The following is a 26,094-nucleotide window of genomic DNA, read 5'->3' as shown; positions in this document are numbered from 1 at the left end:
TACAAAAGGCAGTGGATTTCTGAGCAAAAGTGTGATTTTTCCACACTTGTTGCTGCCACTTAGCAGTGGCTGTACAAAAGGCACTAGAGTGAAGTTGGACTTTGGATAGAAGTTTAGTAGTCAGTCTTTTCTCTTCAGGGTTCCTCCAGGTTTTCCTGGGGGGAGGAGACTGGAGTAGATGTGCCCACTCCCCCCATCCTGAATGGCTCTCCAGGGCCTCTCTGTTCACTCATTGCTTATTCATTCCTCATGCATAGATGGAGCCCACTCATGCCCAGCACCGGCACTGTATGGGATATGGAGATGACAAGAGCCCCATATAAAGTAGGTGACACAGACAAATGAAGGTCATGAAGAATAACAGTCTAGGGAGAGAAGACGAAGGTGGGGGGGGGCAGTATCTAGAGAAAGAGCTAGAGCAGGACTGACCTAGATGTCCCCTACCTCCTATTCCTGAAGTCTTCCCCTCCAACCCCCCCCCCCCCCACCTCACTGCAGTAACATTAATGCTCTTGGATCATGTCAGGGGCTTGGATCAGAGAGAAAGTTTAGGAACTGAATAAGTTGTCCCAGAAGAGGATCATTTGGGGACAGAAATGCTCAGGAAGTAGGGTTTTTAGAAGGTGGAATTTGCAGGGTCTCACAATCCACACTATGTAGGTAGCTGCATGACTAAACCTAAGGCAGCTCTCTGGAGTTGTTTGTTCCCAGCCACACATGCGGGTGGCAGGATTGAGATTTCCAAAGGGAGGGGTGAAGTACATCTTCTCACCTCAACCACTAAGATACACCTGCCCCATCCTATTGGGTTGTGGAAATGCTAAGCTTCCTGTCTCAGAAGATGGTCATTAAGATGTCAAAATGCACCCATTTTGTGTCTCTGGACCTTCTTTAATCAGAAATTTGGATTTACAGGTCTAGTTGGCTCCACTAAAGGATGAAGGTGGCCTGAGTGAAATGACATATTTCTAGGAGGCTTTCTGACAAAACTGAGGCCACCAGCCCCAGCTGATGCAGTCGTTTTATCCCTCACTGGGAACTTCTGCCAAGTTCTAAGGACAGGGACGGGGATACCCTACCACAGACAGTCTGCAGGTCATCACTTGGCACAATTTGTTTTACCTTCTGATCTTTCTTTTTCCTTTTCCCCAGGGCAGGGTCAGGGCAAGCTTTCTCTGGGAAGTGGGCAGAGTCTCCTCCTCCTAGATTCCAGATCGTTTGGAGGCAGCCCGACGTCCTGGGATGCAGCTGAACTCAGAGTGCCAGGAAAATGGAGAGCAATAAGGAAATGCTGGGTCTACACATTATTTATTGCCTTGTCAGTGCTTCTGCTGTGGATTTTTTTTGCAGATCACATCTACTTAAAGCCAGTTCTCAAGAAGATCCTCCTGGCATAACCACAAACTGTCTCCCTTCCCTACCATTAATCAGTGTCTGCTAATTAGAGAACAAACTCCTGTTTATCCAAACAGTTTCCCACGTCCCCACCCAAGGCAGCTAAATGAGGATAAATGAATCCGTCTTATTAAAAAAAATGACTTAAATGTATTAAATCCTATTTATGTTTTTTTAGAGTCATTTTTCTATAGATTCACTGACTCCAAATGAGAAGGTTTCCAGCTAAAGTAATTTCTTCCTGACGTAACACAAGACTGGGTTGTGTGTCAGTAATATTTGTGACCGCCACAGCAGTAATTCTACAAAATACTAATATGACAAAGCCCTTTGTATGCACTGTGTTCAAAACTTTACATGCATTATCTCATTTAATTCTCACAAACACCTTGGCAATAAATATTATCTCCATTCGCACGTAAGGAAACTAATGTTCAAGAAGGTTAAGTCAATTAACTGAGGTTACACTGTTGGTATTTAATAGGATTCCATGACCCATCCTAGATTCTGAGTCCAGTATGCTCAGAGTGTGACCCTTGAACCACTGAAATTGGAAAGATCTAGAGGCCTTGTTAAACTGAAGATTCCTAGGCTCTACATTAGACCTAGGAAATCAAAATCCCTGGGGATGTGGTCCTGGAATCTATGAAGGTGTAACGTCTGTGGATAGGGATATGTGGTTAACCTTGGGGACTACATTGACTTCCTTCCTATGAGGCAGTGGGAAAAAAATGGAGGCAGAGAACTGTTTTAGTCCTTGAATGAGCTTTCATGATTTATTTGATCAGTCTCAGCCTCCATTATTTTTTTTTATTTGTAAACAGAAAGGCTACTTTTCTTTTCCAGATGATTGTGAGGATTGAAGGAGATGAGAGAGGAATAAAATTTTAAACATTGAAAACACTGTACAAATGTAATTAATTGTAGGATTGCCTGGGCCTGGGGAGCAGTCACAGTTCTGTGCATAATGTTGGCACTTTGTATGAATACAGAGGAGGGGGAGAGAGCAGCTAATCCCTTCAGGGACTGGGCATCTTGGGGATCTGTCCAACTTCTTAGAAGGGACCCTTTCTCCTACAACTCAAATGAATTCATTTCTTCAATCCAAGTAGGCATGCTTTCTATCTGCTGCTGGACCTCATTTACCAAGCTGTTTCATGTGGATGAAGGATTCCTTTCTGCCTGAATTTCTCCCCTATATACAGGCTGAAGACACACACCTGCTCCTCTTTGATCCCACCCTCTGCCAACATTATTTTTTAAGTCATATAAGTGAATATTCTCTCTGTGCCCAGGTAAGTATTGCTGTGGTTTGATAAGTATCTTTAAAAGACCCATGTGTTAAAGGTTTGGTCTCCAATCTGTGGTGTTGGTGAGCACTGGTAGAACCTTTAGGAGGGGAACCTAGTGGAAAAAGTGAGGTCATTGGGATATGCCTTTGAAGGGGATATTAGGATCTGACCTCCTTCCTTTCTTTTCCTTCCTGGCTTCCATGAGGCAAACAGACCTCCTCTACCACATGTTCCTGCCATGATGTGCTGCCACAGGCCCAAAATAATAGGGTCAAGTGACCATGGACTGAAAATGTGAGTCCAAATAAACATTTTCACTTTTTAAGATGATTATCTCTGGTATTTGCTAAAGTCATAGAGAGCTGACTAATACAAGTATTATTTCATTTAATCCTCACAACAGTGCTATTGAGTCTATACTTTGATTATTCCCATTATACAACAAGGGAAGAGATGCACGGAGTTTAATCTGCCCAAGCTAGGAAGTGGTAGAACTCCAGGAAGTTCTTATCTTCCATCGCACACTCCCGGGAAAGGCTGGAAGGAAGGGTTGCGACTGAGAGCATGTTAAGCTTCATGCTGTTCTGAGGCCTCTCAAGGAGCATCTGTATTTGAAGCCACCTCTTCCTCTCCCTGGCCCTCTTTAATGTAGCCTAAGTTATTCAATTAGGAAGGCAAATAATTGGCAGTGGAGAATGCCTCCAGCAGTAGTAATTACCTCCAGTGCCTTGTTGGAATAGTCAAGCTACATTTCAGTTTATGCTGTAATACCTTAATTATAATATAAACAGCTGCCCTTCAGCCCTGTGGGGCAGGCTTCCCCCGCCTTTCTTCTCTGGTCTGGGAATGGTGCTCCCTCATGAGTGGTCAGGGAGCTCTGGGAGTGGGATGGGGCCTTGGGAAGGAGGAGAGCTGATGTGCAATGTGTGTGGTGATGGGATTTGAGAGAGTAAACTAGAGGGAGGCTCTGTCAAGTCCCCATCTTCGGATGAGGCAGCTGAAGGCAGCCTCACCCACCATTCACACTAGAGTCTCAGAGGGGCAGAGGCCCCAGGAGTTAGCTCTCAGCCTAGCACCACTCTGTTTGAATGGGGTTTGGCAAAATGTAGCATCCTTTCAGGGTAACAACTTTTTCCATTTTCTCCCCTGTGAAGGAGATCAAGTCTTCCCTTCTGGAATGAGATACTGCATCTTGGATGGGTCCCTATTGAGGACCCACTGCATACTAGGTAGTGTGTTAGGCACAGTCCCAAGTGTTTCCCCATTACAACTTTAAAATGCTTGGATACTCAGGACATTAATAGCCTCATTTGCCTGTTGAGAACATCTGCCTTTGAAAATTTAATGGGGAATAAATTCAGTGGTTGAAATGCAAACCACTTTGTTAGACTATGGTTCAGGTAATCAATATTAGGTATTTTTGTCCAGAGTAGAAGGAAGCAGAGGAAGGGGTGGTCACCAAGGGGCATCTGAGAGGGTCCAGGGGCAGGGTGCTGATGAGAGGAGGAGGGAATAGAAACAAGGAGAGCTGAAGCTGCTGACTGCTAGGTGCAGAGATCTGCCTAGGACTAGCCCTGGTGCCCCATGAGGAGAAGTTCTGTGCCATCTGACAACCAGGTTTAGAACTTTGATATAAGAAATCAAAGTCAGTATGGTGAGATAGATACGGTTGTCATTTGATGGTCAGGGCTCTCTCTTCAATCATTGTGGGCAAGATGGAAATATGTGAGCTTTTCAGTGGTCTTCATAATTGAGTAAGCAAAGCAGTCCTCTAAAGAGTGAGAATGTTTATTAGAACTTCTATTTAAAAACATTTATCCTCCATTTAATTTCTGATTTCTACATGTTTCATAATAGGGATATGTTTCACAATAGGACATTTATCTAATGTATACACAAATATGCATATATATATATATATATATATGTATATATGTATGTAAATATGTATACACACATACATACATGCTCATGTTCAAGATTGTTCTAGAACTTGTGGTATATCATCAAAATTTTGAAATCCACTGGGCTATTTAGATTTGATTACATAGATTTATTGTTTTTTTTCCTCTTTTTCTTTTTTCATTCTAATTTGTTATTTATGGCAGCAGAATACATTACAATTCATATTACACAAATAAAGCACAAATTTTCATATCTCTGGTTGTACACAAAGTCAAGTCACACCATTCGTGTCTTCATACATATACTTTGGGTAATGATTTCCATCTCATTCCACTGTCTTTCCTGCCCCCATGCCCTTCTTTCCCCTCCCTCCCCTTTACCTTATCTAAAGTTCATCTAATCTACCCATGCTCCTCACCCCCAACCCCATTATGAATCAGCATCTTTATATCAGAGAAAAAATTCAGCATTTGGTTTTTTGAGATTGGCTTACTTCACTTAGGATGATATTCTCCAACTCCATCCATTTACCTGCAAATACCATGATTTTATTCTTTGTTAATGCTGAGTAGTATTCCATTGTGTTTATATACCACATTTTCATTATCCATTCATCAACTGAAGGGCATCTAGGTTGGTTCCACAGTTTAGTTATTATGCATTGTGCTGCTATAAACATTGGGGTAGTGACTCATTTGGATAACTTGGAGTCATAGTAATTATTTCTCAAAGAGCAACTACGAGTTTATACTTTCATTTGCTGAAGCAAGGCAAAGTAGAGTCCATGGAATAGCCTCTGGAACTGGACTGTCCAGCCCCAGACCCCTGCTCTGTCATCTGCTAGCTGTGTGATATGGGATAAGTTACTTAGCCCTTGCATGTCTCAGTGTCTTTGAAGATTTAAACTCGGATTCTTTAGAATTTAACTCTAGTCTACATTGAAGGGTATCTGTGAGGATTACATGAGTTAGTCCACCTAAAGTGCCTACATAGTGCTTGGTCCTAGTAACCAGTGAGCAAATGTTAATGATGCAGGATTTTACTGGTAAGGAAAGGGAGCTTCAGGGAAGGGAGTGGAAGAGCTGACCTTTCAGCTTAGATCTGGATGATTCTAAAACCTATGCATGGGGACCCACAATAGAAATTATTCTAAGTTTTCACCCATGATCAGATGAACCCAAGAAGGTATATCGGCTTCTGTTTCCAAGAATCAATGGGTCTTAACCACTAGCTACCCTCACTATATCCATTTCCCAACCGGAACAGAGAACAGGACATTAGCACGTCTCTTGTTCAGTTAGACGATGCCCAGCAGTTTGGTGCTTGCTGCCATCATCCCAACAGGTAAATGCCTCCATCTTTTCATGGTCCTCCAGTGGGCCTCTCAACTCTTCAGGATGTCCTTGCTCCAAGGAGGGATTCTAGAGCCATCTACAGCTTCAATCAGGACCAGCAGGAGTGCTGCAGAAAAGCAGGTGCTGCCAAGGACTCGAGCATCAAAGGGAGCCCATCTGCTGGGCACACAGGGATAGGATATGGGGGCTGTCTGGCTGGATGAGCCTGGACCCAAATTCACAAATATCACTGTCTCTTTTCACTGGTTTTCCCTGACTGTCCTAGGATATGATACTCACATGTCCTAATTCTATATAAAGTTTGGGAGCAAGGTGTCTTTGCTGTAAACCCTGAGCCTTTTTGAGATTGTAGTGATTTAATAGCATCTTGGGTCTTTAACCTCAACCTCCAACTCTGACAATATCTGCTGGATATGTTTTAGGCTCAGCCTATCAAGAGCTTCAGATTCAGGGACTTTGAGGTCAGAAGAAGCGCTGATCACCACAAGGACAGGAGGAAGCCCTCATGATCTGAGGGTCCTTTGCTATAGACTCCCAGGGACACTGGAAGCAGGTGTCCTGTCCTTAAGTCTGCCCTGCTCCTAGGGATTGAATTTCCTCCTTCTCTGCTTCTAGCACCATCTATTGCTCTCAATCCCAGAAATGCCACCCACAGATTCTTTACTAGACTTTCCCTGAAGAATGTAGCCATTGGGAGTGGTCAGAAACTTAACAGTATCAGTAAGTAAAATTTCCAAAAAAAAAAAAAGGAAAACTTACTATGTTTCTAGACACTCTGAATGATGCACTCGAAATGCATTAGGATAGAAATTAAAGTCCTTAAGTAGCTTTTTATATTTTTTATTCCACGTTAACCTGACTACAATTTTCTCTTCTTCATTCACTTCCTAGAAATCCTTCTTCAATGAAAGGCCGGAGGATGAAGCCCATGCTGGCTCAGTAGGGGACAAGCTGTGCCCGTTTTATCTTGTGAGTTCTCTCTCGGTGGGCCACAAGACGGGGGCAACCTCTCTCAGGAGACAATTAAAATGGTGCTTTAAGAAATCTTCAGCCCAATAAAAAGTTGCTTACACAGTTAGAAAGCCTGTCTGTGTCTCAATTTTCTTAACCTCCTAATCTCAACTGTCCAATTATGGGTTTATAAGCCCTTGGGGACTGCTGTATTAAGTAAATTAAGAAGAATAGTCACATTCAGTGGAAGAAATACCCAAGGCTAGTAGTAGGAAAGGAGTTACCTATTCCATCTTTCATAAAATACAGTCTCTAAAGCAAAAAGAATAGTTCCCTTCAGATTTGCCCTGTGGGTTGCCTTTCATGGGCTGGTTCATATTTATAAACCAATTTGTCTGGGAATAAATCTCTTTAACGCACTCAACCAACTTCTAGAGGTATGTCCCAGGGGAACCAATCTCCTAAATGAATTGTCTCAGAGAGGGATTTAACAAAAACATTGCCAATCCTGGAATATCCGCCTCAGAAAACGATATCATCAATAGACTGCTTGAAAACATAAAATGCACCACATTTAAGAAATTGCCAAATTGAATCCAGGCGCCTAAAAAAAATGGTTTTGGTGTTAAATAGTTAAGGGGATAGCAATGGGAAGGAACAGATTCTTGTTCTACAGACCTGAGGTTCAGCAACGGCCCCTCTGACCTGAGATTACCTCAGACAACAGCTGGTTTTGCATCTGCCACGATTTCTTCTCATTTGTTCAGAAAAGAGGGCATGTAATCTTGAAAATATGAGATTTTCTTCTCTTCTTTTTTCCTTCCTTTCTTTTTTCCCCCTTCCTTTTTTTCCCTCTCTTTTTCTAATTTCTTGAGGGTAAAGACAGGCATACGGCAAAAGTTAAAGCTTTAAAATGCTCTTTTTAAGGGGGGATTGTTTCTTCCAGGGACCTTGTACCATCTCATCTCAAAAATGGAGGGTAGTATGTTTATTACCTATTTTTATTGAGATGTGATCAACCTACAATAAAAGCACCTAATTTACAAAGTTGTTTGGAGTCATAAAATGACATGAAATTGCCCCCCACAATGTTCAGCTTTGGTTAAATTTAAATATAGCAGAACTGTTAACAGCACTCCTTTGTTTAAAAACCTCAATGGTTCTTCATTTCTTAAAGAACAGTCCAAAATCCAAAGCTCAAAAATTTAAGGCTCTTAATAATTCAACCCCAGCCTGCTTTGAAGGCTCAGCTGTTGCTACATTCTTGTACACCTCACTTGGCAGATGAAACTGGATGAGAGGGAACTGTCCTATCTCCAGAATTTCCTTATGCTCTATTTCTGCCCACCAAGGTCCTTCTTCAAGGTCGGAAGTCAATTCCTCCATGGAGTCTTCCTGAGCACTCCAGCTGGTTATTCCTTTTTCAATGACATTAGTCAGATTCCGATCACTGTGACAAAATACCTGATATAAACAACTTACAAAGAGAAAAGATTTTGTTTGGCTCATGGTTTCAGATCTTTCAGCCCAGGGCCAGTTGACCTTTTGCTTTGGGGCCTGCATTGAGGCAGAATATCATTGTGGGAATACATGGCAGAGGAAGCTACTCATCTTGCAGCAGCCGAGAAGCAAAGGAAAAGTGAGAGAGGAGGGGCCTGAGTTACAATATCTCCTTCAAGGGCACGCCCCTATGATCTCACTTCCTCCCTCTATGCTTTGCCTCTTAAAGGTTCCACCATCTCCCAAAGTGCCACAGGCTAGGGACCAAACCTTCAACACATAGGACTTTGGGAAAATTTTGAATCCAAACTCTAGCCTATCTTACTATACTGTCTTGATTCTAAGTTATTCACCACATTCTGTTTTGTACAAGTTATTGGTGAGTAATTTTGATAAACATTCATTGAGCATATATAATGTATACACAGTGAGTTAGACAAGGGGAGCAGAGAGTTGCAGAGGTAAATGGCATAGTGTTTCCTCTGGAAAAGCTCATGACCTAGTGGGAAGCCTGAGGTTAAAGATCCCACCTTGTTCAATTCTGGATTTTTCAATAGTGTCCAAAGCGTCCAACTGTAGCAGAGAGAGATGCTGAATAAAATTAAAGAGTGTTGAAGGTTAAAAAAAAAAAGTCAGTGTTAAAAGTAATTGTCTCATTCTAGCAAAAAAGGAAATTAAGCCTTAGGTAGGTTAAATCACTTGTCCAAGATCAGAGTTATATAGAGCACTATAAGTAACCATAAACCAAGTTGGGAAGGTCAGGCATAGGAACCATTTTTGCTGTGTGTGTGTGTGTGTGTGTTTTGCAAGTGTGTTTTCTCAAATGTAGACTTCTCTGTGGTTTCAAGAAGCCACAAAAAAAAGTGGACAAAAAAGTGAACACCATTTCCTGTGAAGTACCAACCTTTGGCCTCAGTGGAACCTGGGTTTGAATTCTAGACCAGACGCTGACCAGTTGAGTGTTTTAGGATGAAAGACTTACTATCTCTAAGTTTCATTTTCCTTGTCTGATAATGAGAATATAACAGATATATAATAGGACCATTATGAGGATTTTATTAATAATGAATTAAATTAATATATGGGAAAAAAATAAGCTCAGGTTCCAACCTCTGATAAACGTTGATAGCAGTGGGTGATGGTGGAGTTGGTGGTAGAAGTAGATAATGTCATTCAAACACACCAGCAAGGTGGAATTAACTTCCTGCTAATGATGTTTGTGTCTGGAAGCAGTCATTTGTGAACTTAGCCCCAGATGACTGGGAAGTATATGCATCTTAGCTTCCAGGGTTCTCATTACCATATTTATCAACCAACCCTTTGTAGCACTTAGAGCAAAAAGAAATTCATTTCACCATGGTTTTCTAGATCTTCTTATTCCTATCCGGCCGAGGTCTGTGCCTTCATTCAGGTGAACTCTGCCAATGATACTGCAAAGAATGAGTGATGGTCTTATGATATTAATAACTTTGTCTCTTCTTGCCCATCCTACATAACATGTGTTTTCCCACCTGCTCTTCTTTCCTGGATTATTGACCACATTGTCCCACTGACTCCTTGAATCAACCACCAGTGTCACTTTACTGAATCAGGTCCTCCTCCTCCTTACTCATGCTTCACACTCACCTCCTGCCACAGTTTACTGCTCCAGGCAGCCACAGGCCTGATTCCATGTTATCTCCACGCACCAGCAGTCAGGTCTTCCAAGGTTTCTCGGTTCCAATGATAAAAAATCAAATGATGAAGGTAGAGGAGGCAAGTGCTGGTGTTTGTGGTGAAGAGAAGAGAGAGCCTGGTGTTGGATAGCTATACCCTGTCACACCAATACCTGCAACACACCTATGTTCTATATAAACTAGTAGTGAAAATTTTGAAACTTCTCCTAATTCTACTTTTATTAAAAGAGAAAAGGCAAGGGAGTATACTGGTAATCACTATTGATTAAGAAAAACTACTTCTAGAGAATGTGTTGGGGCTCTAGCCGATTCTGACTCTTCTTATATCTCCTATTACTGTATTAGTGTGCCATGATTTCTGATATAGAGATCACTGTTTTGTTATTCAAAGATTCCCCAGGTGCCTCTGAATCAGCAACAAACCAACGGAAAGGTCATATTGTGATATGAATACTTTCAACTTTGAAATATTTAAGTTATATAAAGTTCCTGGAAAATCATTTATTTGTAAAGGTATGTATGGCAAACTTTGGTGAAATGAAATATCCAGTTGTTAAGAATATTCACATACTTCAAAATTCTACTCTATGTCAGCTGTATGCTAAATATTTCAGAATAGTACCTCTTTTTAAAATTATTATTATTATTATTATTATTATTATTATTATTGAATAGCACTTCTTAATCTGGAACTGTTGAGAAGACTGTGAATGGATATTGGGGGTTTGAGCCTGCTGCATCTGTGTGCAAAGTTTCATATCTGTATATTTACGATCCTTTGGCGACTGGGGAGAGCCCATAGCTTTTAGTAGCACTACTGTGTGTGATGAGTAGCCTGTATGTCAGGACCCTTGATGGGTAAGTGTTTCTCCATGGTGTGTGCTTGGGAAAGCATATTTTAGTATGAGAGTATCACACACTCAAAAGAATGTCACCAAACATTAGCTAAATTTCTACCTGAAAAATAGGTAATCCAAGGACAAATTCTGGCTTTAACAAAATTATTCCAAAAGTGATTCTGTTTTTCCCGTCTATGTTCTGTTGCTGTTTGAGAAGAACCTTGCTCAGATACTGGAAGGGGAGCACATCCCTATTCTCTCCCATCTCTCACCATGAAAATTCCTTTTCTCATTTCTCCTCAAACGCCTTCACTTTTTCTTTCTACTTTTTCACTCTCATGCCCCAAATCCTTCACCCTGCTCTCTCTCGGTTCCTTTCCTCTTTCCTTGGCTGCAAACCTGCGCTGTAATTCACAACACAGCAGCTGTCCTTGGCTGGGAGAATCAGGCTCCTTGGTTTTAGACAGCCCCGGAACAAGGCAATGACTTTGGTCTCTGGGCTCCTCAATAGACTGTACAACAAAGCTGTGGTGAAAGAAGGTGTCTTCTAAGAAGTTCACATTACGGCCCATAGTAAAAGAAAATGGCGATATTGTTACAGCCGCCAGTTTCTTCCCATTGTCTTCCTTGTCAAAAACATGCCCCTCCAAAGGGACGGGATGCGTTTCAGTACAATTTGAGAATGTTCAGTAACCCAATATTATCTTCATTTTCCTCCTTGTTTCATGTTACTTTCTGATCCTTGAGTTCTCCCAAGTTCACAGCGGTCCATGACATTACGGTGACTTGCTCACTTTCCCATTATACTAACCGTCAATGGCAGGACAATAGGTTGTGTTATTCTGTATTTCGCCTCCCTGTCACTCAGTGTTTTATCTCCGCTGATACCCCGGTACCAGACACAGAAACCAAAGTAGGTTGTCTTGTCTTCAGCGAATCTTGAATGCCTTTTGTTCAGAGAGGCGTTTTGTATTCATCAGTCAACTGAGGACTCATCCTGAAGAGGCCCTCAGTCAGCACACAGCCCCAAGTCAAAAAGGGAAACCCGGGCTGTGAAATATTCATAGCAAAAGGTACCTCGGTGGCGTTCACCTTTTGGCCCCACCAGCCTAAAAGGATCACCCACAGTTACTGGAGCGTCTTGTGGACATGAACATTTCCTGGATGAAATCATGTGCACGTCTCATATCCACTTTTGATATTAAACCTATTCACACAGGCACATTTATCTTCCTACTCGATCTGCCAACCGGCTGTGTCAAACAGCTGTAATAAAAGTCCAAAGGTGAAATGATAGTGATCAAAGCTTAACCTGATTCCTTCTCCCTCTTCTTCGAAAGAGGTAATAGCCTTTCTCCTTCTCCCCACACATTGCTTCTTTAAATGCCTCTCTTGGGGTGCTTAGAGACAACACAGAGGCCACATCAAATGGCATGTTGTTTATGTTTCTGAAGAATAAAATCTTACCAGATCAATAAACTCATGTCCAAACAGAAAGCAACTGAAGAATATAATGGCTGCTAATTCGATGCCATTAGTTGATGACGACCAAAGGTCAAGTTCAACCAAAAAAAAAAAAAAAAAAAACAGTCAGCAGAATCCATAGCAATGAACAGAGATAGAGGGAGAAGAAAAGAAATGAGGTGGGGGTGCATAAAACATCACTTTCAAGATTTACTGCCTCAGATTTCTGATAGAATAAGAACTGAATACTCCCAAATTTTGCACCAACTTCTCTCTACATATTTTTTATGTAGATCTAGATTTCAAAAGCAAGGAGGACTGATTTCCATAGTAGAGAATGCAAAGGAACAATAAACAGAAAATAAAAAGTAGTGAATGAACCCCCCATGCTCATCCCAGTTAACCCAGATACTAGAAGGAGATGATAACTTTTATTTTTTTGTACATTATAGGCATCTCACATGCACACATAGGAAGGTTTTAAAGGAAGAGCAATAAATTTATTCACAGATTTAACTTTAGAGTGCATTTGATCAAATACTCCTGTCTGGAGTATGAATATCCAAAGTAGAATCCTAGCCAAGCCTGTACTCAACTAAAGGCCTTCAAGGAGTGGTTTATAACAACTTTCCAGGGCCTATAGAAATGAGAAGTCTTTAGATGAAGAACAACAAAGAGGATTCCGTTCAAAATAAATGTTTTCATGATCCTAGTTCCTGCCTAGGTTAAGAGGGTCTCTGAGACTGTTTCAACACTCAGAAGGAAAAACCAAAACAACCCGAAGAAAAATCCTGTACTTGAAATAGGAGCATGGGATAGACTCATGGTGTAAGAGCTGGTCATTCTGAGCTTAGACCCAAGTGTTCTTGGTTTCTGGATCTTTTTAATCTCAGAACACTGCAAAGGGTACAAAAGGGTTGCAAAGCAATTGACTTGGTGGGAAATCTATATACTAATTTCCTATTAGGCACCTAGACCTCTCTGGAGAGAAGGCCTCTGACAACCTAATGAATAAATAAAACCCAAATAAAGCTTCACATTCAAGTCCGGGTGTCCCAGAGAGACAGTCTCTTGGAATTCAGTCATCAAGAGGCCAGGCTGCGTTCGTACCCAGGCTCCCCCCGGCCTATCAAGAGCATATCTGGCCCCAAAGAAAGCAAATAATTAAGCAGGTCATTAGGAAGCCTATAAAAATACGGATATGCAGCTACACCCTGCCCTGCCGTTAACTTCAAAAGGTGACCAAAAGGCAGAGGTTCTTTGCAGCAAAGGAAAAAGCAATGGAAAAAGTGAAGTCGCATGACACCCAAAGGCAACCGGGTGGGAGTTCATTCTGAAAAAACTCCGCTTCAGCCCAAGAGGGTTAATTGCTTTCCCTATTTGCTGAGTCTGTGCTCAGAAGTCTCCGAGGGTTCCACTGTCACTGATAGCTGTAGCTTTGCTGGGGTGAACAGGGTACTTCCAACAAACCTGGGAGCCCTGGAGCTTCCACTTGGCCTGAGCCAGGGCAAAACTGTAAAGTGTGCCTCTCCATTTCCTTCCTCAGGGCCCTTCCCACTTACATGCCCTGTAACCTCTCATTGCCCAGGGTCTCATTTGCACAAGGGAGGAGAAGCTATTTAACTCACTCATACTCAAGTGTAATTGACCTGAATATCCTATGGATGTTCACTTGAAGTTTCAGCCATTCTGCATGAAGAAGGCAATACATAATAATGGAATTTTAGTTGCAGTGGTCCCTGTGTGGAGACAATGTTTCAGAAGACTTTTTATTTTTCCTATTCTAGTGATGGCAAAGTCTTGCCTAGTTGCTATGATGCAGGCCCACAGCTCCAATCCTGTACCAAATTCTTTGGGTTTCTATGTTCTAGACTCTAAATGAACTCTTATACATACCTAGGGTGCAGCATATTGGTTCCAGGGCATTCTCTGGTCCCTTCCGGCTCTAATCCAATCCCAAATAGTCAGGGATAGTGAAAAAAGAGTTTGAAATACCAATAATGGAGAATTAATTTGTCTGGGGTAAGATTTATTCTAAGCATCCATTTGGAAAAGTAGTCCGAATATTTTCATTAATTCTGCCTTCCCTCTGTCCACCTTCCTGCCATCAACTGGAAATAACATTTCGTTGGGTACAGTTTTTCATTTTTACAGGACTTGTGTTCTTTCACTAAATTTATTTATCTAGCAGAGCCCTGATGTGATGTAATTTTGAGGAAGGACAACAGTGAGTTGGTATAATTATTTCTTAATATTTAAAAGCTCCCTTGGTTAATGTGTTTTCAGAGACAAGCTGTTAAATCATTAGGGATGGTGTTTTGCGGCCTTTTTCTAAGCAGTGGCTAATGCTGACTTGAGCTGTTGGGCCTGAGACCACCCGGCTGAGCTCCCATTAGCGTGCTGGTAATGGGCTGGTCACTGCCTAACAGGTCTTATTACTAGACCTGTATTTGATGGATGTGATGATAATTGAAAACTTTTATTTAAAAAAAAAAAGAAAACTAAGGGAAGTTTTCCCTGTTAAACTTCACAGTGTAGTTTAGAAGCTGAGGGGAGGAGAGGAAACTTCTGGAAGCTGGAATCCATAGCTGAGTTACAGATTCCTTCAGATAAGCTTGTTCATTGTGAGGAAATAAATGGTGGGAGAGAAGTTGAGGATAGAAGAACAAATGATTCTGGTGTGGTTCCAGAAAAGAGAACTTGGGGTGAGTTGGGGTGGCATCGTGAGGGGAGTCTCAGCTCCATTTAGGGATGTCTTTTCTGACGGACAGGTGTCTTCATCAGCTTGGCTGCTCTAACAAGATACCATGGACTGGGCAGCGTGACAGCAGACATCTTTTCTGCTTTGTGAGGCTAAATATACATGATTTTTTAGACCATTTAATGCTAGAGATTCTTCCTACCACTATGACCTCCAATAGTATCCATCACAGGAAATGAACTTGGCCTCTTCAGTAGATATGCATTTCAGTGCTAGGCAAAATGTGAACACTCACCTTAGATCTGTCTCTCATTTTTAAGGTGTAAATTTTTATGTTTAAGGAGTATCACTTGACATTTTTCAAGTGCAAGTCTTTATAATGGTGACCTCAGAAAAGAAAGCATTTTTCAACAGTATTTCTATGTCATGTTTTCCTTCAGAAGATCTTAAAGATGGTTTTCTTAAATAATAATAATAATTATTATTATTATCATTATTATTTTATAAGAAATTTAATAATTATTATTTATTAATAACAAACCACTAATAATTTATTGTTAAATTATTATTAAATAATAATAAATTATTAATTTAGTAGTAGTAATAATAATTATTATTATAGAGAATTTCAGGGAGATATGGTTATTCTCTCCAAATTTGTGAGAGGAACAGTAAAGAGGACAAATAATGGGATTAACTCTTCCTGCAACCTCAGAGGCACCCTGTGAAACAATTTTCCATATCTTATTTGATCCTCACAACAATCATATAAGGAAGGTCAGTAATTTAGACAAGGAAAATAATAGAATCTTAGCAATGGCACAGCAAGCAGTTAAGTGGCAAAGTCCGAGTTCTCAAAAAAATAAAATAAAATAAAATAAACACCTCTAAATAAAACCCTAAAACCAAATACAATGGTTGAATGCAAAACGGATAAGCACAACCAAGAGATAAAAGAATGAAAAAATGTTTATTACTTGCAATGATAAGAAGAGTGCTGGGAATAATTCTCAAAGCAGTGACTCCCTGAACAGAGAAAGCAAGGCCCTTTTATTGGGGAAACTCATGCATATGCATATAGGAAAGAGAAGTCATCATACATAGAGGCGGTCACATTCCTGAGCATGCTCAGTTCCAAGTCATACCGACGTAGCATGTTGGAAAAAAATGGTGCATGAGAACACCCCTGGGCATAGAATTTAGTATTATAATGAGCAAAGTTTACTTCAAGTTGCCTAAAAGGGTGACTCAGCAATTTTGGCTGGTGCATGGTAAGTTTCTCTGGAGGGCTTATCTCAAACCAAAAAAATTGAAGGATCATTAATGTCATTTAAACAGGCATCTCTCTCTCTCTCCTCCCCAGCCTCCACAAACATAGGTAACTGCCCCTAAAAGTACCTGCCTAGCAGCTCTCACACTTCCACAACCCAGAATTATACTACAGTCCCATGGGTAAAACTGGGGTCAGTAGACAGAAATGACAAAGCAGTAGATTTTATTTCACTCAATATAAGAGGGAGATTCTGAGCTTCAGAGTCGTTCAGAAATGACAAGGTGGGGTTGGGGAGGGTGGAGGGTGAGAGAGTGGCCTTTCTGGGGGCTGTTGGGTTCTGATTCTGTATGCGTCATCATTTTCCAGCATCATGTCCTATAGACTCCTTTGCTTGAGGAATGACAAAGGAATAGGGAAAAAATAGAGAGGGAGGAAGATATGGGCTTTGTGGTTGAATAAATGCTCCAAATGCTGAGTTGAGACAGGCCGTCCTTGGAGAATTGTGCTAAGTCTTTCAAATACTAATTGTGATCTGTGAACCTACAAAATGGAGAACTTATCTGACATTAGAACCTCTTTCTGCTGGAATATTTCAGGGACTAATATTCCAAAGAATGTGATCACAAATAAGATCTGATCTTCTGTCTCCCCTTTTGACCCTGGTCAGCTTCCCCCACTGCCTGCAACCCATCCCAGTTCCTGTCACTCCACTCCAGTCCTCTTTCACATTCTGAAAACACTCCAGGTACATGCAGGCTTTTCACTGCTGCTCCTGCTACCCTTGAGGCTCCTTTCCCAATATCTGTGTGGTTTACATGGGTGCTTCCTGCAAGGTTTGCTCAGTGTTAGCTACTCAATGTAGCCAATCCCTGCTCCTCTCTCTCTCTCTCTCTCTCTCCCTCTCTCTCTCTCTCTCTCTCTCTCTCTCTCTCTCTATATATATATATATATATATATATATATATATATATATAAAATTTTGCTTTAAGCAAATATATATATATTCATAGCAGTTATTGCCTTTCAGCATACAGTGAAATTAGCTTTATAATTTTTATTGGTGTCTGTCTTCCCCACTAGAAATGTAAGCTCCATGAGGGTAAACATCTTAGTCTGTTTTGTTCATTGACACATCCCAAGTGTTTAACATTGCTCTCAAGGCCATAGTAGGTGCTCAGTAGACAGCACCTGTACCAATGAGTGATTCACAGTTCCTATCCCCATGGAGGTAATTCTATGAACATCCAAGTGGACAGAAAACCTCTAAGATTTATTATTGGAGTGCTTATACACATATACAGAATCTCAAAATAACCTCAAAAAAATGTAGAACATGTTCCAAGCAATCCCTGACATAGATCAGGTACTGAGGACATTCATATGCTTTGGAGGCATCCATAAATTTTAAATGAGATGCCCTTCATATTCCAAACCTTATGAGGTCTGAAAGATCTAAGTCTGACCCAGAAGCTCAGTTGTGGTCTATTTATGTTTAAATATGTGGGAGAGCTCAGTCAGGTGGCAGTGAGTTGAGTCTAAAAGTGTCAGGATGCTCCCTACTCAAAGGTGCCAGTGAAATAGGGTCAAGGTCACCCTGGCTTGAGTACCAGGTAAACCTTTATGTTTGGACAGGGACGTTCTGGTATATGTGTCTATTCTTCCCAATGTGACAGTCCTAGTCTCCCTTCTATGTGCTGAAAGGACTGTGGGGAAAGATCTTCAGATGCAGGGAAGTCCCTACCCTGTCTTGTAACTGGCAGACCTTTCCTATTCAGAAATCCACCATTGTTATCAGATACACATAAAGTGGGTTTTGGTGAAATTTGTATTTAGACCAGTCTAAGTTTCCAGACTGGAGAACTTTATATTTATGTGAGTCCCCAAATGACTGTTCACACCTGAAGCCACCAACAGGATGCTGACCAAAACCCAAACCCAACTCTGCTTAGACTTCTCTACTTGTTCTAATTATTATTCTCAGCGTCCGAGAAGAAAAAGGACAGAGGTGAAGGTTTTATTCCAAATCAGGAAATAAAAACTCATGCATTGTGAGAAACAACAATGTGATTATTTTTACCTTTATAGAATGGTTGGTTCTATTCTGTCTTATCTATGTATGTGGCAATTTAAAAAAATACAAGTAGCTGGCTTTAAGCAAATTAGAATACTTAATATGGGTTTTGAACTTCTGCCAGGAGTGGGCTCCAAAGTCAGTTCTTTCTATTTGCATTGCTGCATTTATCCATTTCCAAACATTAGAAGATCCATCTATCAGATTCTGTGTAAATCCAGCACACAGATAATTTGTAAAAAAGCTTTCTTTCAAAATGTTCTGCGGTTTTTCTAATCTCGTCGCTTTTCTAATTTTCTAATCACATAACCTTGAAGTCGAAAGACACAGCCTGTGATAATCTGTGTACACTGTCTTCATTATTATCACAGACATTTCTGGGGGAAAAAAAAGAAAACACACACACACAAAACACACACCAAAAAAAAACCCCTTTCCGCCCCACACACATTCAAAGCTGGCTTTAAAGTCCTACTTTAGTCACAGTTCAATCAGATCCACATTAGTCCTACTCATCAGACAGAAAAGTGTTCATGAGCATAAGGGGGATATTGACTTTAAAAATTTACTGGCGAGGCGTTCAGAGCCTGCAGGAATGTCAAAACTCCAACCTGCATTTTGATGTTTTTGCCTCCGGTTAGTCTTGACTGACAAGCTTGGAGCACTTTGGTCTGTGCTCTGGCATCCATTAACTGTCCTTGACTCAATGTTATCCGGGCCGTTATGGGCAGCTCGGTGCCTGCCTAATGGTTTCAGTGGATTAGATGCCCCAAGGTGTAAGGAAAACTCACACCCGGTTTTCAGGGATCACGTTGGCTATTCTTGGCTTCATTAGGGGGGCATTGTTTGATCCTAAATAATGAGAGCCTGTTAATTATTATTCTGATAATTGGGCCTCATGTGGGAGCATGGCAGGCTGGCGAGGTGTTTTAAAAGGAAGCAAGTTTGGAAAAGGAGAAAGAAATGTCAAGGTTGAGGTGTCTTTGAGAGGGGAGTTTGTTTATATGCAAAGCGTTTTTACCTAAGTGGGGACCTGGTGCTGGATGGAGGGGACAGAGGGGGGGGGCTGGGGCGAGCTCTGCTCTATACTTACTTCAGCTAGGCTGGATTACAAAATTACTACCTTGGGCAAACTATTCACAAAGGCTCACCTATCCCACGACTGAACCTGTAATTCTGTGTGAAGGGATTGGGAATTGGTTTGTCTTGGAGGAGCGAGAGATCGTATAGAGAATGGGGGGCCTGGGTTCATCCAATCTGCTCTCTGGGGACAGGAGTGAGCTTTGTTTCTTTGTGTGCTCTTGTTTTGCTATTATTTCTTCCTCCATAAAATGACAACCAAGTCCATGAAAGGGATCGTGATAAGACTGCCGTGATAAGACTGCTGCCTGGTCAGACAGAAGAGGTGGCTGTCCAGGACCCAGGAATGCCAAAGAGTACCTGAGGTGGCAGATAGCAGATGACCTTTGGGAGGGGGGAGGTTTCCTTGAATAAGCCAGTCCCAAATGAACCCCCTGAGATACCAGGACAACTTGGCCTTTTCAGATTATCTATAAGTTCAAAGTACTGTTTTCCATTATTAAATCTGAACTTGGGACCCTTACCCCTCAGTGAGAACTATATGGCAACATTTAGACTTATTTTTGATGATTTATTACATCACCCATGTAATGGTGACAGATAAAATTCCATATCTAGGTGTCTACAGAATTCCAGAATCTATCGTGGACTCCAAGTGAAGAGCCCATGGCGTCTCTGTCCACATGAAGGAAGGAATGGGTTTAAACAAATGTCTCAATTTAAAAGGAGGAGAGAGAGTTTGGGGAAAGTAAACTTGCATTTGAAGCTTTAACTGGGTTTTTGTCCGACTTACTTAGACTTCGGGTAGAGTTGGCCAGCTGAGATGAGAGCTGGCCTGCCTGTAGACCAGGTGACAGTGACCGACAGGAAGAGAAGAAATAGAGAGTCCATACTCATTTTGAGTTCCAGCGCTATGTTCACCTGACTTTGCTTGCTTCTAAATCGCACTCTTCCAATTAAACTGGAGAGACTATCAAAAGTACATGTTCAAAACGGTTATATATCCTGGAGTTTTGGACTTGCCTGAGCCTTCTTCATACGGCTCTGTGATTCTCTTTTGTAGGTGCGGATGTTCTTTGAGATACACCATGGGCTGTAGAGCAGGAGGAAAGGGTGGGAGGGCCCGGGGCACAGTATTGGGGAATTGAAGAGTTACTGGCCAAAACAGGTGATCTTGTCTGTGATCTCTCAACTGTTCCCAGCAGCTTCAGTGCATCTCATAGGCTCACCCAAATGACACTGCACGTCACTAGAACACGGCAAACCAAGTGCAGAGTTAATAGACCGCAGAGCCATCTTGGACCCTGGGCACAGGCAAGTATTAAAGTCAGAGCTGACCAACAGAGTTCAAGAAAGAACACGAATAATCAAGTAGAGACTATACCCGATTTGACTGTTCATTTGTTAGGTGACCTTGAACTTGGTATAGGAATTTTGTCTATTAGTAAAGATTATGTTGCTTTTCTGTCCAGGGTTTGCCGTTACAGGTGAGGGATAAAACAAATGACCCTAAATTCCCTTTTAAAAAGACTCTTTTAAGAGTTTTTCCAAACACTTCTTTTTTTGTATCACTTTTTATTTTCAGCTTGTATCACTTCCCAGAATTTCAGGTTTCAGCTTTCACTTAGTTCTTATCGTCCCTCTTGAAGAAGCTGCTTCATGCTTCTCTGAAGGACAATGAACCATATATTTCCAGGATTATTGGAGAGGTGTGACATTCCCATATCCAGATCCTTGTATTTTATAGATTTACTTCCACGGTTGGTTCTCCAAGCTCTTAACTTTTGTCACTGAAAGATTCGTAACCTTTGTAGCCTGTTTTCAAATTTTGCATGAAGAGCCAATTGGCAGTTTCATAAGATGTTGTATCACCTTACAATTATCATAGAAACCACAGTCTCTTTCTGGAGAGTTCACAATTTGTTAAGTTAGACAGATGATATACAAGGGCCATGGGGTCAGATTACACTCCTGGGCAAACACATTATTTAAGACAAAGGATGAGGCTTTATTCATCCCCAGGGCTTCCTTACTCCAAATAGGCAAATTTCTTTAGGTTTACCAGTTGACAGTGTTGTCATCTTATGTCTTGACATTCACTAGGGCACTTGATCGCCAAGGTCTTCAGTGCCTTTGAACTCATACAAATATTTCCACTTCAGTGACGGTGACTCAGAAGCCAATTTCCATAGCTGCTCTGTCCTCTGGATGGGAGGGCATTTGTGTTTCACGGATGAACTCTGCACAGTGGACGTTGTAGCAAAATGCTTTTTCTCTCTTTTCTCTCTGTCTCTCCTTCTCCCTCTCAAAATATTTATGAAGTGCTTCCTTCTGCCTTTTACTGGGAGTGACATTGACAATCCTTTAAATTTATCATTTCCTGTGGCATACCAAATACCTGTGGTTCAAAATACCAGACTGTTTTCCAATGGTGATGTTCCCACAGGACAAAGTCTATGACTTCTCCAGTATGCCTTTGCTCTGTGTCCTTGTGTCCCACACATGAGTGATGAGAAGAGAAAGTCATAAATACCACTGAACCTAGGCTCTTTCAAGGCCACAATCACCAACTGGTCCAGTGATTAAAAGTTGAATAAATATTTAGAATCAGGCAATTTGAGCTGAATGGGAATCAGGTAGAAGCAATTTGTAATGTCGTCCATAACTACCCTGACCCCTACACCACCTCCACTTATTATCCACAGGTAGATTCACGGATATGTAAATGAGCTGTTATGACTCTGGGATGATGGGTCAATTCCCGCCTTCCCAGAAACCCTCCTCCTCTGTTTTGTATCCCAAGAAAAACACAACAGGCTCATTGCCTAAAGAAGGAGCCTGTTCCTCAAATTATGTTATGTGCTTGTACGAATGTCACAGTGAATCTCATTATTATTGTTTTAGTCAGCTGTTTTGCTTCTGTGACTAAATGACCTGGCCAGAACAATTGTAGAGAAGGAAAAATTTATTTGAGGGCCCACGGTTTCAGAGGTCTTAGTCCATAGAAGGCTGGCTCCATTCCTTGGGGCTCAAGGTGAGGCAGAACATCATGGAGGAAGACTGTGGCAGAGGGAGGCAGCTCACGTGGATCTGATCAGGAAGCAGAGAGAGAGAAAGGTCTCTACTTGCCAGATAAAAAATATACCCATCTCATCCAGCCACACCCTATCACTTCAATTACCACTTAGTTAATCCTATCGGGAGATTAATTAACTGATTAGGTTAAGACCCTTATAATCCAATCATTTCTCCTCTGAACCTTCTTGCATTGTCTCACACGTGAGTTTTTTGGGGACACTTCACATCCAACCCGAAACTATTATATATAACTACGATGTGCCAATATGTTTTAAAATATGTTTTAGAACAAGGCATCCATTTCTAGAACTTTCAGGTCACATGCTTTGGATTATCTGTACCATCAATTTCCTCTTTTATTACAGATGATTGAAAGGTGTTAATTTAAGAGAATTTTTTTCCTGGCCTAGAATACAATACTTTGATTTAATAGCTACAATCAGCAAAAAGCCTATCTAAAAGTTTGGTCTGTTCAAAAGTTTACAGTAGAGAATGGATTGAGAAGTTAATGTGGATGGCATTTTGACAAATTTGTGACAACATTATCATGAATCTTTTTCTCATTTTTCTTGTCACCATTTCCTTGTGGCTGTCCTGGTAGAGAGAAGATTTAACAAGCAATTGGCCATATAGCACTATCGAATAGACTGGAGAGACTACCTTATCTTTTTAACTACCCTGCCTTTTGAGGGATGCATTTTTGTCCTGTCTCTTGGGTCAGGACGGTTTTGCAAAGCTTCTGTGACTTTGGGAACACAGTTGTCTAGGAGTGAACTGAACAGGTGTGTGGGCTGTGTGCTCTCATGGTGACATCATTACTAGTAAAGACAGATCGCCTAACTTACAGCTACTAAACCGAGGCATCTGACCTCTGGTTCCACTTGTGTAAATGACAGTTCATGAAACATCTTGGGTTACTTCTCTAGAATTCCCTAACATTCAACTCTCTCAGGGGTTGGGCCTACATGCACGGTTTCCTTAATTCAATAAATATTCAACATCAAATTAGAATACTCCAGGTGATGAAAATGGGATAGCTGAATAGTATTGATGTAGTTCCTGCCCTTTTAGTCTCTCACTATTTAAAAGGAAAGAAAAACTTAATAATGGGCATACAACAAAAATAAATAAATAAATACACAATTACTATTGACCAAATTCAAGTCTTTCTTTCCCCCAAGTAAATCAGTTCTACTGAATTCCATGGTTGGTGGCTATTCTACCTCACTTCCCATGGCTTCTTCTCACTGGGTCCATGGTAAAGTCAAAGTGGCTGCTCCAAGACTGGCTGAGTCTCAGGCTTTCTCCCATAAAAATGAGCTGACCACCTTTGCCTCCAAAAAGTTGTTGGAGAGGCAGAAGGTTTTAGGATCTGCTCCTTAAAAAACTGTGTGCGTGTGTGTGTGTGTGTGTGTGTGTTTGTGAGTATGTGTGAGATGGAGGAATCACTTTTCATGTCTCACATTGAAAGTGGAAAGCTTATCTCTACCACTCTCCACTCCAAATTCAAGCTACTTGTTTATCTAATTGAGGTCAAAATGCCTACTCCCCCATTTCAGAGGGATCCTCAACAGGTTGGTTGGAGGGTCATAGCCAGCAATGTTAAGAGAGTTTGTAGGTTGGGCCATCTGTGTGGTGTACAAAAAGCGACAAGAGTTGCTCTCTCTTGAGTACTTGTCACCATTTGGCATGATTAACTCTGAAGTTTCCTGTAGTCCTCATTTCCATCCCAGCTGCTGCATGGAGCTGATAAATGTATGCCCAGGGTGGGGGAGGGAATCGGGGAGAGGAATGGAATTTCTGTGGTTTTTTGGTTTTCTTTTCTTTTTAGCTTAGAAGAAATGTATCATAGGAAATAGGTCAAGTTTGGCAGGTATTTCTGGTATACCTAGAAGGCAGCAGATGCTCTAAGTAGATGATAAGCAATAGCTTCTAACATCAGTGGTTTGCATGCTTACTTGACCATTCGTCTTTTGGTCGTAGGCTTTTTGTCACTGCTTTGAGCAATCACTTTCCTTAGTGATTGCCATCACTGAATGAAAAAAAAGTATGGTGGCCACTATAGATCATTTCAACATTTTGGACCAAGGCAATCAGTTCTGCATCATGACTCTTAATAGGCTGTTAAGTCAGTCAATTCAAGAAGAGAAATTTTTACCGAATGGAGATTTGATCTGGTGGCCCCTTGTAAATAGTTTCCATTATGTCACAGAGGGAGACTGAAAGCAGGACTGGGACACCTTCAAACCATATCTTCAGCCCTCTCTTGTTTCTCCTGTTTAAATTTGGTTCCTTGTTACTGGTGATCTGGCCTCCACTTCCTCATCATTGCCTAGCTGCTTGAGTGTACAGGAATCATCCCACCCCACAATTTGGTTTAACGTTTCTGTTCATTTTTCATATAGGTACAGTTTATTGAGCTTGATATCAGATCTTGCATAGATCCTTTCTATGCATGATCTCACCCACGAATAGATAGATGCCTTTGCTGAGTTTTCTAAATGTTCCAAAAATTTTACAAGTATATTTTGTCTAAAGCAGAATTATTGTCTCCATACTTCCAATGAGTCCTGTTCCCTTCATCCACTTGCTCTCAACCAGACCCTCAGATTCATCGACTCCTCTCTTTCCCTAATTACAACATCCAGTCCAGCAATAGGTATTGTCAGCCCCACTTGGAAAATCTTTCTTAAATATGACCAATTCTTATGAACTCCATTCTTGGTTCCTAAATTTAATAAAGATTTTTTCCTTCTCCTTCAAATATCCTCTCCCAGACTTTCCCCTGGCTTACTCAGTCTGCTCATCAAGATTTAGTCGAAATGTCACCTCCTTAAAGAACTTTCTTTGCCCATCCTATTCCCCTTCTCACTATCTCTTTGTTCGATGTTAGCTATTTTTAAGGTATCATCCACTATTTTGTCTTAGTACTTATTCTAGTTCATTTCTTTGGTTACGTTCTCCTGATAAAGTGCAAGCCTCATACAAGTAAGGAATCCAACTGGTTTACCAGCCAGAACAGGGCCTGACACAGAGTAGATGCTCACTAAAACTTATGAATGAGCAAATAAACAGATGAAGAAACACAGGTCAACAGAGATAGAATAACTTGCCCAAGGTAACACAGCTATCAAGTGGTTTAGCCAGGACTGGAGCCCTTATAGGTCTTAATTGCTACCAAATTGAGTTTTCTTCTTTTTTCTTCTCCATCAAATCTCCCCTTTTACCCTGAGCTCTCCATCCTTGTTTCTCAAGAAATTCAATGACAATCTAATTCTAAGTAAATGCCTTTCTTCCTATAGGACTGTCACTTCTTTAAAGGGATGCCTGAGGATGGTAAAAGAGTTCCCCAAAAGAATAAAGCTCTTCATTCTACTATCATTTATAACCTATTAGAACAAATTTTTAAAAAAGAGTAAAACTCTAATTCTAATGAGAATCCTAGTCACTAAGGAGGAAGAATTGGGGAGATATTTTAGAGGGCTGTGGGCGTAAGGGTCATTGGCACAAATCT

The sequence above is a fragment of the Marmota monax genome, unplaced genomic scaffold, assembly GCF_021218885.2.
Source record: "Marmota monax isolate L192 unplaced genomic scaffold, Marmota_monax_Labrador192_F-V1.1 WCK01_AAM20220418_F8-fsc00118, whole genome shotgun sequence".
NCBI lineage: Eukaryota > Metazoa > Chordata > Mammalia > Rodentia > Sciuridae > Marmota > Marmota monax.
Note: the sequence above shows the minus strand (reverse complement) of the source record.